The following is a 17327-nucleotide window of genomic DNA, read 5'->3' as shown; positions in this document are numbered from 1 at the left end:
TTGAAGATTTGTCTAAGAGAATAGAGCAAGTGTCAGAGGACAATCAAAATCTAAGGCAACAGCTCACTCAGTTACAAGCAGAATATCGAGTTGCTCAAGACAATAGATATTATGTCCGGGAAAACTACCAGAAAAAGGTTAAAGAGATAAAATCGGAGACTTTACTGACAACTGTGCTAAGGGAGAAGCTCTATTCCGAGGAGATGGACATAAAGCAACTTCAGGCTGATCTAGCCGCAACAGTTAGAGGTAACGACATTCTCAAATATGAAGTGCGAAATGCGTTGGAAGCTCTTTTTTATGCCACACCCAATTTGAAATATCTTGAGCTTCAGGAAAGAAGGCAATGTTAAGATCCCATTGCAATGGAATAGTTTTTATTTTTCAACTTTGGATACCTCGTCTTCATATATGATAGCCTATTCGCATGTTACTCTCTCTGCATTAGCTTTCTACTTCTATTTGATTTTAGGTTCATCTTTGTTCCATCTGAAGTTCATGGTTTTCTTTATGAACTTGTATACATGAGTTGCTGGCATGTGGTAGTCTTCTGTGAAATGTCTGATCGCCTTAATGTGTAATCACTTAAACCAACCAAGAACATGATAAACTTAGTGATATCCTCAAACCCATTGATCTGATTGTGCTCTGATGTGGTAAAGTTACCCAAAGGGGTTTCGGTAAGTTTGCTCATTCATCTGACTTAATTCTTGGACAAGCTCATGAGTTATCTACTGTGAATTTTAACAGTTAAAAAGGATTAATGATTTGGTTGAACTTCTAGGCTATAAGTTTGTTTTGAATTTTTGATGAAATGTTATTGGTGATCTTTGTGTCTTTCTTGTTTTTAAGGTTTACGGTTGATTCTGGCAGGTGCTAAAAAAGGACGAAAATATCAACCAGCTCACTAATGATTTGCAAGAATGCATGAAGGAACTTGGCGTTGTGAAGGCGATACTACCAAAAGTGTTTCAGGGATTTTATGTGGGAAGAAGTTAAGAGCAACAGTGAGATGAACATGCTGTTGAATTATGAGATCAACATGTTGAAAAGGAAGGTAGATACCCTTGACAAAGACTTTCTTATGAAAGAGTGTCAAATCACAATCTTGAAAGACTCGATAGGCTAACCTTTTGACCTTCTTGCAAGTCCTGATTCTCTGTTGGAGTGATGGATGCTAAATAGCCAAACTACAATTCATATTTTGTTCATTGACTATAGTGTTCATACTTCTCGTATACTTACTGGTTTTACTCTTATTCTTTCCCCCCTTTAATACTTGTTAAATAGAAAGTTTGCTTCTTTCTTTTGCAACCTTTTTGAATCTCCAATTGTAAACATTTCTTTTACTTGCTGGTGATCAAGACAATGAACTTCTTTTGTTTCATTTGGTTTTGTAAGTATTGGCTGTTTTTTGTCTTATGAAGTATTTAGTGAGGATTGGTGCTACCATTTTCTTCTCGTCCCTGAGGTAGAGGTATGGTTTGCATATATTCTGCCTGAATATACATCGGGTATGTTGTTGTTGTTGTATCGAGATTGTGTGTATAATAACAATTGTATATTTGATGTCGGGTCATCCACACTTTCATTCCTTGCAGGGGAAAGCTCATTAAGCTTACTGAGTTAACTTCTCATTGATGTATTCTTTCACTAAGGTTGTCACTGGGTAGCTACAAAAAGTACTTGTCTAACTAGGTAGTTCATGTTCATTTTGTGCATATATTAAGTAACATCCAATTTTTTAACCATATAACTTTACCTCAAAATGGTGCATGGACCAAAGTTGCTCTTAATTCTGGTCGGTTGGCAGACTCTTCCATTTGATCTGCAATCAAATGCCTGATTTGTCTCAGTACATTTGATTCTGTTGTGCTCATTCACACATGGTTTATGCCAAGTATGTGAGACACATACAGAAGCTTCTAGTTTCATCTTCTTGATATAGTTTTTAACTTTATTTGACTTGCTATGAGGGAGTTCCACCCTGTCTTCTGATCATTCTTTCAGATACCCTCTTTTATTTGCCTCCACCATGTTTTACATTTTCCTTCCAGTACTTGATGCTTCACCTTCCACATTAAATATTGTTTGCACATTTTTAAACTATGCACTGTGTTCAATTTCACAAAATGAAAAAAAAAACTATGCACTACATTGTAGAACATTTTGATAATTTTTTGGTATGTCAGTATGTTCTTTATGTTTATGCTTACATCAAGCAGACACAGTTATTATGAAGGTGGAATTGGTTTCTGTACCATTTTCCTTTTGCGTGTAATTTCTGAAGTTATTTGGGATCCATTATTTATATGTCAATGAGAGTCTTTGATGTCTTTCCTGATAATATTTATGCTTACATCAAGTAGATAGAGTTATTATGAAGGTGGAATTGGTTTTCATACCATTTTCCTTTTGCGTGTAACTTCTGAAGTTATTTGGGATCCATCATTTATATGTCAGTGAGAGTTTTTGATGTCTTTCCTGATATTAAACCTGTCTTTTTTTATTTAACATGTCTAATCTCCTATATACCTGGCTTTCTGATCTTCAATGATGCAAACAATTTCCCTTCAAGAACTTGCACTTACCTAATTCCTGGTAAGACAGTCTTAGAATCTTCTATGCTAAAAGATGCCTATTTGTGGTTAGTTTTTTTGCCAGGAGGTTGCATTGGAAGGTACAAGCATACATAATATTGGTAAAACAAGCAAGCACCATATTTTTTTGAAAATGATAGCATATATACTATGTGGGCTGTATTTTCTTTACAAAAATGAGCCTCTCTGTGCTTTACAAGGCCTCCAAAGTTGCAAAATGGATTCAACACCCTCTACAAGAAACTCTTAACGTCAAAATAATAAGTTGTTTGATCTTATCTGAAATAAGAATGACGAGCACTGTGTTCAGTTTGGAGCCTGTCCCTAAGCTCGTCTAGACTTATCCTTATCTTCATTGCCTTTTATTTTCTTGTTATCTTTGTTCTTGCTAGAACCTGCATTTGAGAAGCTTGTGTTGTTGTCTCAAGTTAATGTGTAAGTTTTCTTTCCTTACTGCAGTGCATCGAAATTCAACTTGTGGTGCTACTGAAAATGTTGGAACTGCTGCAAAACCTAATGGCATAATGCATAAACCTGTACATGCTGATAGACCTAATGCATTCAGTAACAACAGCTCATCTGTTCTCTCTTGCATACAAACAGTAGTTGATATTCCTTCTCAAATAGCATGTCCATCCACGTTTGAGCTCCGGGACCACGCTCTTGTTGGACCTGGGCGTGAAGGTGGTGTTAGAGTGGGTGAAAGTCCCATATTGTTAGGGATTGAACTTTCAGTCTTCTTATATGGACTTGAGCAATCCTCCCCTTATGTGCTAGCTTTTGGGGTTGAGTTAGACCCAAGATCCTTTTTTTACACATTCAACCACCTTTTTTTACATTAGAAACGGACAGAGCAGCTGTAGAGAATGTTTTCAACCTGAAGGGGATCAGGTGGGTAGAACCTGGGAGCATTAAAAAAGTACTAAGCAGCTGGAATGGGGATGTAAATGTAATAAGCAGCTGCACTATCTTTTCAACATTTTCTCTGAAGGCTATAATTTACTCTTCTTCACTTTGAACTTGGGTTCTGCAGGGCTCTGCATCTTGGACTTCTATATGTTGGTTCACTTGTAGTACTTCTTGTGTATTCTATCCTGTATGGTCTGACAGCAAAGGAATCAAAATGGCTTAGGGCTACAACATCACCTGCCGTGATAATCCTTGGTAGTTCATTTCCTATATATATCTGTCTCCTTTTCTGACTCGTATTGTGAAATAATTTCTTATTTCCTTGTGGTAAGTAACGAATTCACTAGCTTTTCATTCAATCAGATTGGAACTTGGGAGCTTACTTGTATGGTTTAAGCTTTTGAAAAGTTGAGCCGTCATACTTTTTGTTGCCGGTACATCTCGGGTGTTCCTGATCTGTTTTGGAGTTCATTACTAGTTTGTTGTTAACCCATGCTAATTCATTTTCTTCCATTATCAAGTCTTCTTATACTTGTGGCATATGCATCGCTTTTAATATTATTTGTTGAATAAAAAATTCTAATCTTTTGTTATCAAAAGAAATCTTCTAATCTTTTACTGCAACAATTTTGTTTCAGGTACTTTGGACATTTTATCAGTTATACAGTTGTAGTATTTGTGCTGTTGGGTGCTACGATTTCACAGCATTTATAAGTTGCAGACCCATTAGCAGTTATCCGTCTTAGTGAAGATTTCCACAGAAAAGACCAAAATAATTCCGCAAGCTCTTCTGAGGGGTGTGGCTCAAGTGTCAAATACAGATGTAGTGCTGATGCTGGTCATCTTGGTAATGCAACTGTGCCTTGCACTGGTGATGGCAGTACCTGGAATAACATTGAGGGGGTTAATAGTGATAAGAGCATAGACAATGGAAGACCAAGTCTAGCTCTACGTAGTAGTTCCTGTCATTCAGTTGTTCAAGAGCCTTAAGTAGGATCATCATATGTTGACAGAAATTTAGAACATAATAGTTCATTGGTTGTTTGTTCTAGCAGGGGACTTGAAAGCCAAGGTGGTGATTCTTGTACATCCACTTCTGCAAACCAACAGATACTGGACTTGAATTTGGCACTTGCATTTCAAGAAAAGTTGAATGATCCTAGGATTACATCTATGTTAAAGTAGAAAGAAACATACACTGATCGTGAGTTAGATAATTTATTGTAAGATAAAGGGATTGATCCTAATTTTGCAGTGATGCTGAAGCAGAATGGATTGGACCCAATGATTCTAGCCTTGTTGCAGAGAAGTAGTTTGGACGCTGATCGAGAACATTGCAACAGTAACGCTCCTATCACTGATTCAAATGATGTTGAGGATGTGTAACCTAATCATATTTCATTCTCAGAAGAACTTAGACTCCAAGGATTAGGAAAGTGGCTCCAACGTTATAGAGTAATGTTGCATTATGTAGCAGGAACTCCAGAGCGAGCATGGCTTCTTTTCAGTTTAGTCTTCATTCTTGAAACGGTCGTTGTGGCTATCTTCTGACCAAAGGCAATAAAACTTTTGAATGCTATACACCAACAGGTAAGAAATCTATTAGTACTTTTAAAGTTCAGTTTAGTGTACTTGGAGTATGGTGCGGCTAAAATGTACTCCATATGGTTGTATTTTCCATTTTCTAACAAAATTTTGTAACACCCCGCATTTCGGACGAGAACAAAAATTGTCATTTTCTTCATGTAAAGGTTCCAAAATCCATAAATCCAATGCAAGTTTAGTGTGTTAATAAATTATGTAGTGTGGAAACCTATTTGAGCATGAATTGAGATCATAGAGGTCCCCAAGCTCAAGGACAAGTTGAAAGTATTCCTATCGTTCGAATTTTAGTGAGCATTGAAACTTAGGTCAACTTCAATCTACCATTACTCTTTGTATATATTGAATTAAAGTTCCTACTATATATTAAATGAAAGGTATTCGAATTATCTTTCCAACGATACTAATTTCGCAAAATTCCGATACCCGAGGAATAAGTTATGGCTTTACAAAGTGGAGTGTGTCGTGCAGCATAAGGTGTGCAACGCACACCCTAACTTATGCTATAAGGTGTGCGATGCACAACCTAATGTGTACGATAAAGAGTGCGCCGCACAACCTATATTATGCGATAAGGTTTGTGCCACATATATTATTACTCAAGTGACTTAAACACTCCATTTTTGGGGTAAAATGGTCCTTTTCCCACCCTTATTTAGCCATAAACACGAAATTCAGTTCCCAAAATACCCCAAAATACACCTTCATTCATCAAAATTGCTCAAGAAATCTCCTTAAGGTTTCAAAATAAAAACCCAAGCAACTCAAGATTCAATCTTGGGTTTTTGAAACTAATTGCATATGTAGAATCTCCAGAACGTAGGCTTCAAGAAGTACCTATCATCTTCGCATATAGAGGTATGTGGGGTTATCTAAAAAATCTCATGGGCTTAAAAATTCATGTTTTAAAAGGGGTTTTGAAATTATGAATATAATCCCATTTTAAATATTTTATGATATTGATTTGGTCTTTAGGCCTATTCCCGAAGTGGTTTGATATATGATATATGTATATGCACGTATTCTGAAAAGATGTTAACTTGAGAGCATGAATTATATGAAATCCCTCTTTTTATATGATCTCATTTTAAATTCTCATATGATGTAAAATGTTTGAAATCATCTAGACAAGCATGACATGAAATATTTTGAAAATGGTCATGGTTTTGACTTGCAATGAGAGGGTTGTTATGTTGAAATATGATGAATATAATGGTTGCATAAAAGAATGATGTGATATTGATGGCTTGCAAGTCGAGTATGACGATACCCTACAGAATAAGATATGTGATTGAATTAAATAGAGTTTGATGCATTGATTTTACATGAGATAGGTGGATGCCCAAAAAAGGCATTTAAGTATAAGGACTCATTGTTGGAAATCATGTTTGCCGATATGGGAATTTGGTACCCTGCTTTGTGATCTTGCGTACCTGACTTTATGTCATTCCCAAGTAGGGACTATGGTTAGGAGCGCTGCTTTGTGATCTTGTGCACTACTATTGGGTCGAGACACCCTGCTGTGTGATCTTGTGTGTCTTCCCCTCACTTATACTCTAATCTCGGTGGCAACCGAGATTTGACAGTTGATGTAAATGTTATATGTAGGGTGTTTCGAGCCTTCATGGTTCGGAATGCTCACGGCCAGGGCCCCGGTTCGGGTCGTGAAAAACTTGATATCAAAGCATGGTTCATGGTCCCAGGGTGTCTGTGAAATCACGTTGGGTAGATTCTTGTTTATGGTTGTGTAGTGCCACACTTATAAGCAGGAGGCTACTAGGCGTTTAGGAATGTCTCTCTTTCTTCATGTTCTAGTTCGTGCAATAGAGTCAGAATGTTTCTCTTTCATACTCTAATTCGTGCTATGGTGTCGCCCATACGAAAGTAAAAAAAAAGTCATCCCAAATTCTTTCCTTTACTCTAATGTCCTCAGATATGTCTCATTATTGAGGTGATTCAAGTGCAGAAGTTTAGAATCTAAATGGTATGGTCCTTTCTGATTGAACCATATAAGAGTTAAAATTTGTGCAAGGACTTGAGAAGAGTTCGTTAGTGCTTCGATGTGTATTAATTCTGATGTAAACATTGATCCTGTTGGAATCGTGCTTTTTAGCTTGAGGTATTAATTGCATTTAGTCTCCTTTAAATTGATGTTACAAATGTCTTGCTTAAGGGGAGGGGGGATGATGTGTAGCAGAATGTTAGAACTGTATTTCCACCCGAATAGTAGTATGTGTTAAAGTGTTGTTGTCATGACCTATTGGTAGTGAAATTAGACCTAGAAGTTGGTGATGTGAAGTCACAAAGTTAGAAGTCAGAGCGAGGGTGACTTTTGTGTAAATGAATATTTTAGTTGAATAACCGATGTTCGAGAATGATTTACCCCATTATGGTGATAGACTAATGTGGTAACTAGTAGCATGTGTGGATGGTATGGTAGTCCGTGGAGGAAGTGTTTGACTCCGATTTTATTTATACAGAGTAAGATATGTATTCTTAGTTCAATGGATATTGCGTATTAAATTTCTATCTCATGTATTCTTGTCATCAAGGTGTTGTTGAAAAAAGTAAAGTCTAGTGAAGCCCTGTGGGGCTTTTTCGATTCATAGTATAATTGACTTTTCATTCATCTCATTTTCTTGTTCAAAATAAAAAATCAAAGTCAAATGAAGCCGTGTGAGGCCTATTTCGATTAACTAGCAACTTGTTGTCCAACTTGTTGTTCTTGTGTTGGTTTAATATATATATATATATATATATATATATATATATAGCTGAATCTGTTTGCATAAGATTGAGTTGGTAAAGAGGTGATTTGTCCTTGTGTGTTAGTTTAGTAGAAGGTAGAGAAGGAGTTGTTAGCTAGGGTGATTTCTCGATTGTTTGAAGTGTAAAAATGGTTATATTAGCCAGTAAGTTGTAAGTATAGACTCATGGTTGTTTGTGGAATTCGAGGTAGTCTAAATGTATGTTTGGGTAAGTAAGTATGAGGTGAGAAATCCGTATAAGTAGAAAAGATTGTATGGGATTATAATATAAGATTAAGGTTGATCATGTCTATTTTGTAACTTTACCCCTTGACCTTGTTTTTGTTGGTAATTGTAAACTAGTACTACTTGTGAGAAGGTATGTAGTGATTTTTGAGGCGCTTGTATAGTATGTCCCAAATTTTATAGACAAGCATATTATGTTGCATTTTTCAGTAGTGATAGATGATTGGTACAGGACTATATGCTTGAATTTAATGTAGAATGTGGTGATAAAAATAGTGGCATGAGATTAATGATGTATTTTTTGTGGGAAAAAATAAGTAGGCTTGATGTGTTAAAATAGCATGTGCTAATGAGTTATGATAAGGAAGACCGTAAGGTTAAGATCAATTATTTATGTTTGGAAGTTCTAGTATACTAGTGTTTCTTGATGTCTATTTCATCGTATCCAAGTGAGAATCATGCGTAAGGTTGGGTTGTAAAATCATGTTTAGCACTAGACATTAAGTTTTGAGCAATTGATTTCCATGAAGGTGGATGTGATCATTTCTTGGTTAATGATACTAGTTTTATAGAAGTAATCTAATAGGCTTGAACGATATATGCAAGAGCTTAAGTTTATTTGATTCGTAGTGAAGTGTTATGTGACATATATAATGTAGAAGTATGCCCAAGGTGATCTGAGGTTGCGTTATTTTCTAAGACTATTACACGTTTTGTGTGACGAGTGGTACCGTTGAGTTACTAGGTGGAGAAAGACTGGTTAGATGGTATATAGTGTTCTAAATATCCAAGTTAAGGAGTTTTGATATATAGTATTGAGCCTTTTTATATGATCTTGATTCTCATAGTAGGGAGATGTAAGTTTGGAGTCGCGATATTGGTAGGCTATGTCGGAAGTAGTATGATTCATTGAAGGGTTGGTGATATCCATGTTGAGTGCTAGATTCTAAGTTTAAGTTTTTGAAGGTTGAACTAATAGAAATAAGAGTTAAAGAACTAGAGGGTGTGCATTCCAACTATGGGGATACCCATGAAGACCCAAAGTTAGTAAGTATGCAAGTATTATATGATGACTACTGGGTCTATTGAATGATCAAGTATATCTTAGAAGGTAGTAATAACAGTGGGTTTTCCACTTTCAGGTGTAGTCATTCAGGTTAAGTGCCATGATATGCGTGTATAGTAGTTTTCCAGACCCCAGAGTGCAGTGAGTGTACTTCAGTTTAGAGTACAGTAAGGGATCTCCCAAACTTAATATGATAGCTTAAAGCTAAGGGGGAGATGATAGAGAGAATAACCAAGTCAGGCTTTCAGATTCTACTAGTGATGTCAGTATGACATAGAACATCAAAAGGGAAGAGTGAGGCTCAACCCATTCCGGTCTCAGTATTTTTCAGTTATCCTAATACCTACTCATACCTCATGTTTCAGTTCCATGATCGTAGTTTTGCATTAACAGACGTGCTTCTTTACACCCAAAGAAAAGATACTTAGGCCATCAGTAGCTGTTGAACCCAAGCCATAAGGTAAAGATGCTTATCATTTTGTCCATTCTCATCTAACGTTGTGATAGGTCATCTATTTCCTATCTCTCCCTTTTCTCATTTAAAGATTTCTATTTATTAGATGAAGAAAAGGGTTTCATGTTACTATGTGGTTTAGCTTCAAAATTCTTGCCTTGGCCTTCAAATTAATTTAGGGAGTTGCGCATGGATACAAGATTTCAACATTGATTGGAAAATTAACTAAATATGATTGAAAAGTAGCTATATTCTGATTTCATCTGTTCTTCCTTGCATGGATATTGGTTGAGAAGCCTCATATACCTCCTCTGGCTGGTCCTGCTCCTGGTGCTATTCTATTCATGTCACTGCAGGTAAAGTTGTGGAGGATTAGGGGAGGTATAAATGACTTTGAATGTAGAGACATTATGATAACTATTTTCCCCACATCTTTAGCAGTTCTAGCCTATGCTTCCAGCCCAGCAGGCACAACCTTATGGTTCCGGGTCATCTCAACGATTTCTACCACTTGGACATACAAATGTTGCAATGTCTTAACCTTCTCAAATCCAATTTCCTCAACCTATGCAACAGGTTACTGGTAGACCTGTAGTAGGAATGCATAGTATGCCTCAGGGACCACCTATTCCCCATGATTTTCAACGAAATCTTCCAATGTCGAATAACCACATGCCTGGTTCTGGTGGCCCAAATTTACCTCTTTCTTCTTCATATAATGTACGGCTTTAGGAAGATCTTTGGTGGTTATTGTCAATCAATTTTCGATGTTCCATTCATATATTTATGAAATACATTTTGTTATCGTCTTTAACAGCAGGTAAATGCAGATTCTTCTGGCTCCCAATATCAGATACAGATAAATGATCATAGGTTTCCATCAGGGTTACAACCCTGGATACCAATAAGTAATCATAATGTGAATTCTGCGACAACTATGTAGAAGACTGGAGAATTAGCAGCTCCCTTGGTTGTTCCAGTGAGAATTCAATCTGTTTTATTGTACCCGTTTTGCATAAATATTGTCAACAAGTATGCTTAAGTTAATTGGTTAATGGGTGTTTGTTGACTGAGAGAGTCAATATTTGAATTCTATGATAGTTTTTTGTAAGAAAATTAAGATTCCAGTGAACAAAAAAGGTGTAAAACTGCGGTATACAAGAAAATGAGGTCTGCAAAAATATCATTTTCATTCAGATCCAATGTTTTTACCACTTTGTTTTCTCTAGACAAAAAAAAGAGCATGCCAATTTGGCTTTTCGGAATTCTTGATTTTGAATTATATTCACATAGGTTACTCATATGAATCGGTTAATGCCTGCATCACAAACACTTAATGTCTTGTCTATGAACAAGTGGTGGATATGTTGGCCCCCATCACTGCCAAGAAATCCCTCAAGTATCCACATCTAGTGCATTGTACATCATTCTGCTTCCATTAGCACTAGAGATAATAGGCCCCTTTGTTTCAGTCCTCTTTGTCAAAGTTATCATATAGGTTGCCGTCACCGCTACCAAATTCTACCTGACTGTTGATCAGCAGAACTTGATACACCTCTACCGATAACTTCATTTTGACCCCATTTCTCTATTATCATACATATTTTACATGTGGCTAAATGCTAGTAGGTATTTCTATTTTCAACATCTTTTGATGATCAGTAGGCCAATTATGGTTGCTAACATTGTCATATTTCCTATGGCTTTATTACTCCAACCAATTAATAACATTTTTACAATTCTTGAATTTTTTTTTTGGATACTATTATAATAGAAGGACAAGAATCTCTACCTGGGAGAAACCTCGAGAGCTGATGACAGAAATGGAGGTGAGGTCTCGTGTCATTGAGATTTTTATGGGTAGTTTTATCCAGTTTCCTATGCTTATCAATGAAAAAAGAAGTACACAATTCTTTTTCTATGAAGCTTCTTAGAACCACTTTTTCTTTCCTAAGTATATGTGATTTCTGTTGAAAGTTTGTTTAGCGAGCAGATTTCCTCGATCTTACTATACTATGTAGGCTTCATTTGGGATTTGCATTGACCTTTTATTTCCAATATAGTTCTAAAAGATTTTATATTTAACACTATTGTTCTAAAAAATGTGTTTAAGCATACACGACAGGATTATATTTGGTCTATTTTAAACAATTTTATTTACTTTCTGATTAATGTAATGTTATTGTAACTCTATGGCGATATGGAGAGAAGAAACTTGATATAATATTGCGGTTCACAATTCTCATTCTGGTTTATAGAAAAATAGTTTGGCTGGTTGCACACTTGCAGCTAAGAGTGTGACCTAGTGGTCAATAAAGTAAATTGAGAACCATGAGGTCTCAGGTTTAATTTCCAACAGAGATAAAAACACTAAGTGATTTCTTACCGTCTGTCCAAGCCTTGATGGACAGAGTTACCCAGTATCTGTGCTGGTGGGAGGTAGCAGTACCTTGTGTAACTAGTCAAGGTACAAGATGGCCCAAACACGACGGTTATCAAAGAAAGTTTGGCTGGTTATGAGGGACAAGTATTAAGGGACCAACAACTGGAGCTGTAAGGAAGTTTGAACATTTGTATTCTTTTCTTTTTGAGATAAATAGTTTTTTTTCTGGAGATATTACTTTGTATTCGTCAGCGTTAAGGTTATGCTAGTAGTCCAAAAGAAATGAAAAATAATGAAAATAATGGGAGGATTCGAAGAGATCTACTACCTGTTATGCATCCTGTACACGTTGGCCCTTAAACAAAAAACAAAAATCTACAATGCTATTCCATTTAACTTTCTGAATGGAATAATATTTATCTTCAAAATACCTTCAACTTTTCTCGCTCCATACAGTCCACCAAATACAAGGAGGATTGTTCACCCCTATTTCTTCTAAATCTTGCTAATCCCCTCTAATCCAACAGCTCAACAGATTGTTGTGTGTCCTTTGATAGTCCACTTTACTTCAAGTCAATAGATCTAGTATGTGTTTTGGCATGGTCCACTTTACTTCTATTAAACTAAAGGTGTCAAATGGGTGGGGTTGGCTGGATTTAGGCGGATCAAAGAGGTCTGAGTTAATAAATGGGCGGGTTATTAACCCGCCCTAAAGCTACTTGGGCTGAAATAGGTTGGGTTGAAATGCTCTAAAATGCGGGTCATAACCCAACCCACCCAATTTGAACTGAGATTTAATTACTTTATTTGTTATTTTATAAACTTTTAGTACTTGAAAAATTATTATCTTTTTTTTGTTGAAATTGGTAACTTTGTATTATATCACACAGTACATGGGTTGTACTTAAACCTTTATATACAATAGTTCTCCTAAATCGACTGTTCTATATATAAATTTAGTCTGGAACATCAATTGTCAAGGCAGTATCATTATAGTATAGTTGATTACACCAAAAACATAAAAGCAAAATACAATTGAGTTTAACCTTCTCCACACTATTCTCTATGCTCTCAAAACATCTAGAATTCCTTTCTTTCCATATAGCCCACCATATAGCACTAGGGATAATTCTCCATCTACCTCTGTCCTTCGCATGTACACTTGCTTCTCCTAGCACATTAAAGTCTCGGATACTTTCCTAGTCATTGTCCTAGAAACGCCTTTTATTCTTAAGACGATTCTCCAAAGTTGTTGGGTGTACTTACAATGAAGAAATACATGGTTAACCATCTCTAAAGTTTCTCCACAGCAGAAACATCTAGAGCTTAATGTTTTCCTTTATTCATGACATTATCTTCTGTAAGAACTACTTCCTTGGTCAGTAACCAGACAAAGACAAAGCACGACGCTGTGTGAGGTATCCTACTTTTCCATATTTGCTTCCATGGCCATCTTGGATCCGGGTGATTTATTTGGTTCATCATCTTGTAGGATTTGCTGACACTGAACATTCCTTTTTCATTTACCATCCACCATAGTACGTCCTTCACTGTCTGCAGTCCATTAAATAAGTCCACAGTATTAAAAAATTTAATAACTCTCATTACCTCCAGGTCATTAAGTTGCCTTCTGAAATTGAAGTTCCACCCATGTGGAGTCTATAATTCTGCTGCATTCCTCTATTGAAACAATACCAAGTTGTAGATATCTGGAAAAATCACTTCCATATTACCATCCTCATGTCAATTATCCTTCCAGAACCTAGTCTTGTTTCCATCCACCATTTTAACCTTTGAGTTGCTTTTAACTTCATTCCACTAGTGTCTAATAGATCTAATAGATCTCTAGAGGCTAACCCCGTATGGTGTGGTCACTTCTTTAGTCATCCATCTATCTTCTTCAGGATATTTAGCCCCAATCACTTTCCTCCATAGCAGCTGGTTATTATTTGCATATTTCCACAACCATTTCATCACGAGAGCCTTACTTTGAATTTTTAGGTTCTTTATCCCCAACCCTCTTGTCTTCTTGTCAGTTGTCCACCACAGAGAGAATTACCACTTTTTCTCGCATATCTTTTGTTCCTTATTCTATCTCTCCTAGTATGCCCACCCACCAATCTCAACATCCTTATTTCTGCTACATTTATCTTTGGAACATGCGAGCTCTTGACCAGCCAAACACTCTGCCCCATGCAAGATATCTAGTATAACAACCACTTTATAAATTTACCTTTAAGTTTATTTTAACAAAATTCTTATACATGGCATGCTAGTTACTAGCTCTTTTGCAAGAGCTCATTGGGACAAAAAAACATATGTTCAGAAATTGATTCATCAAAAAAGCATAACTATAGTTTATGAGTTTCAAACGTGTCCAAATACAAAAAAAATTATTGGGGGGCTATGTTGAGTATGGAACTTAGAACCTCAGTGCAGGATTTGAACACCCTTCCTGTCACACTCAGTCTTGTTTTTTGTGGTAAGGGTGTTCATTAAAAAATACTCAGAAACGGCAGAGTTTGACCTATATATATATATACAAAATGCGATTATCAGGCGAATGTTTTTCAGTTGATCACCATTGGATAGCTGTAGCTCGGCCGCAACTTGGCAATGTTTCCATCCTTTTTCTTGCTCTAAAGAGAGCTACTTATAGAAGGGGATTGAGGGTTCATTTTTGAATTTCAAAAGATCCGGACCCTAATGAACTGTACCTCTACTTTGATTTTCTTTAACAGAATTCCAAAATGTGGCTAATAGAAATTGGTGGAAAGGGAATAATCTTCACAAGCCAATGAAAATACTCCACCTATGTACGAATTCCTAAACCTCTATTCGAGAATTTTGGGATTTGAACATTGGATGAGATACCTAAGTGTGTTTCTAGAATATTCTCAACATCTTCTAGTATGGATTCGTGTGGAACGTTGGTGACCATAAAGAGGAAAAAGAAAACGGGTTGGATTCGGGTGCTGCATCCTATTTGTAGCCATCCGCACTTGTGGTTTTGATTTGATATTTTCATCCTCTCGGATGCTCTTGACAATGCTTCAAGCAAAAAGTGTTAGTGCTAAACATAATTCACGAGAGAGGTATGCAATCTTTTACCATATCTCCATGTGAGTTGTGGCCTGAAAAGCGGAGTCATCTCTTCATGTACCTGTTTGGAATGAAATAACCGGCAATACCAAACACAACAACCCTCTTGGTTGTTGTATAATTATGACATTTTTCGGTTGAATATGTCTTCAAAGTAGGTGGCCCTTTTGGACACCGGAGATACTTTATGCAGAACGGTCTCTACAACCATGTAATCTTATGCTGGTGTGGCAACCCTTTGGGTACCTATATCATTTGTTGCATGTGGAATGATAAGCTCTCCGGTTATAGACAATGATCAATTTATAAATTTCCTTTAAATTATCAATATTTGGATAGTCTTACGTATTATTTGATGTTGGATACGAGGCGACCTACAGATATCCTTTTGATTTCTAGCTTTTAGGTAATCCTGTACATTATCTGACTTTGAATAAGAGATGGCTTACAGATATCCCTCCAATCGCTAGCTTACAGGTGTTCCTGCACATCATCCGACCTTGGATACAATATGACTTATAGATAATCCCTCAAATTGTCAGTATTTGGGTAATCCTGCACATAATCAATCTTGGATATGACACGGCTTATAGAGAACCCTTGGACGTATCAATTTGATAATCTTCCATGTTCTCCGGTAAGGATTTAGTTGCGAATTATGGATAACCTTTGAACTATCAATTTTTGGGTGATGTTGCACACTATCCGGTTAGGATTTTGTTGTGGCTTACGGATGACCTACAGGCTATCAACTCATATGTGATCTTGCACACTATCCTATTTCAAATAATATGACTTACATATGACCCTAAAATTGTCAATTTCTAGGAAGTCTTATATATCATTCATCCTTAGATAGCGACTTAAAGGCGTCCCTTCAAATCGTATGCTCTCGATGCATTCAGATATTGATTCATAAAATGATAAGATATCCTCGACGTCAGAGTTTATGTCTTGCATGTCAACAAATATAAAATAATGATAATATCCTCGACGCCAGTGTTGTGTCTTGCGTGTCAATAGATATATTGAATGCTGATGATATCCTCAACGCCAGCGTTGTCTCTTGCATGTCAACAGATATATTGTATGCTGATGATATCCTCAATGCAAGCGTTGTGTCTTGCGCGTCAACAGATATTGTATGATGGTGATATCCTCGACGCCAGTGTTGTGTCTTCCATGTCAACAGATATTGCATGATGATGATATCCTTGATGCCAGCATTGTGTATTAAGTGTCAATAGATATATAATAATGATGATATCCTCGAAGCCAGTGTTGTGTCTAGCGCGTCAACAAATATTGAATGATGATGATATCCTCGACGCCAGCGTTGTGTCTTGCGTGTCAACAGATATATTGAATGCTGATGATATCCTTGACGCCAGCGTTGTGTCTAGCGCGCCAACAGATATTGAATGATGACGATATCCTCGACGCCAGCGTCAGGGTCTTGCTTTCTGCATGTACCTATACTCAAGGTAGACGATTAGTAGGCATAAATTCACTTTTGCTAGCAACTATTTTTTTTAGAAAAATTCTAAATACAATATTTGTAAAGAAGACAAGACACTTTTGTTTGTCCTCCATGATCTCAAGAAATGAGATGGACAATTTGAAAGGTCGTCAATCAATGGGTGTTGAGTTGGTTTTGGGCTACCAAAAGTACCGTAATTAAGCCTTATATGCTCTGTCATGGCTCCCGACTTGCTTGGGGATTTTTTGAAAGAAATGCTCATTTTGTGTATCGATCCCTGCATCCACAAAAAATGATTAGTTTGAAAGAAACTACTCTACGTTGACCTCCTACGATCCTTGATTTGCCCTCCCCATCTTTTAGGTATTTCATCATGTTGGGACTTCCACACTTGACTCCCCGTCCTAATTGATGTCTAGGCAATCACTAAGTAGTAAAAAATTTATATAGATTTTTTTCAAAGTACTCTTAATTTTTTAGAAAATAGTTTTGAGAACTCCTGCAAAACTTTGAAAAATCTCTGCTAGTCATGTAGTACTATCCAAATACCTCATAATTTTCTACATACCTTCTCATAAGTAGTACTAGTTTACAACTACCAACGAAAAAAGTCAAGGGGTAAGGTCACATAATAGACATGATCAACCTTAATCTGATATTATAACCCCATACGATCTTATCTACTTATGCGGATTTCTCACCTCATACTTACTTACTCAAGCATACATTTAGACTGCC

The 17327-nt window shown here is 36.5% G+C and overlaps 1 pseudogene; it reads left to right on the top strand.

Moving 5' to 3' along the window:
• The first annotated feature begins 4766 nt into the window (after positions 1 to 4766).
• LOC124895569 overlaps positions 4767 to 17327 on the top strand; it is a 35937-nt pseudogene continuing 23376 nt past the window's right edge.

The sequence above is a fragment of the Capsicum annuum genome, unplaced genomic scaffold (genome assembly GCF_002878395.1).
Source record: "Capsicum annuum cultivar UCD-10X-F1 unplaced genomic scaffold, UCD10Xv1.1 ctg82981, whole genome shotgun sequence".
In the NCBI taxonomy this organism is placed as follows: Eukaryota; Viridiplantae; Streptophyta; class Magnoliopsida; order Solanales; family Solanaceae; genus Capsicum; species Capsicum annuum.
The sequence above is the reverse complement of the archived record's forward strand: the minus strand, read 5'-3'. Positions and strand labels throughout refer to the sequence as shown.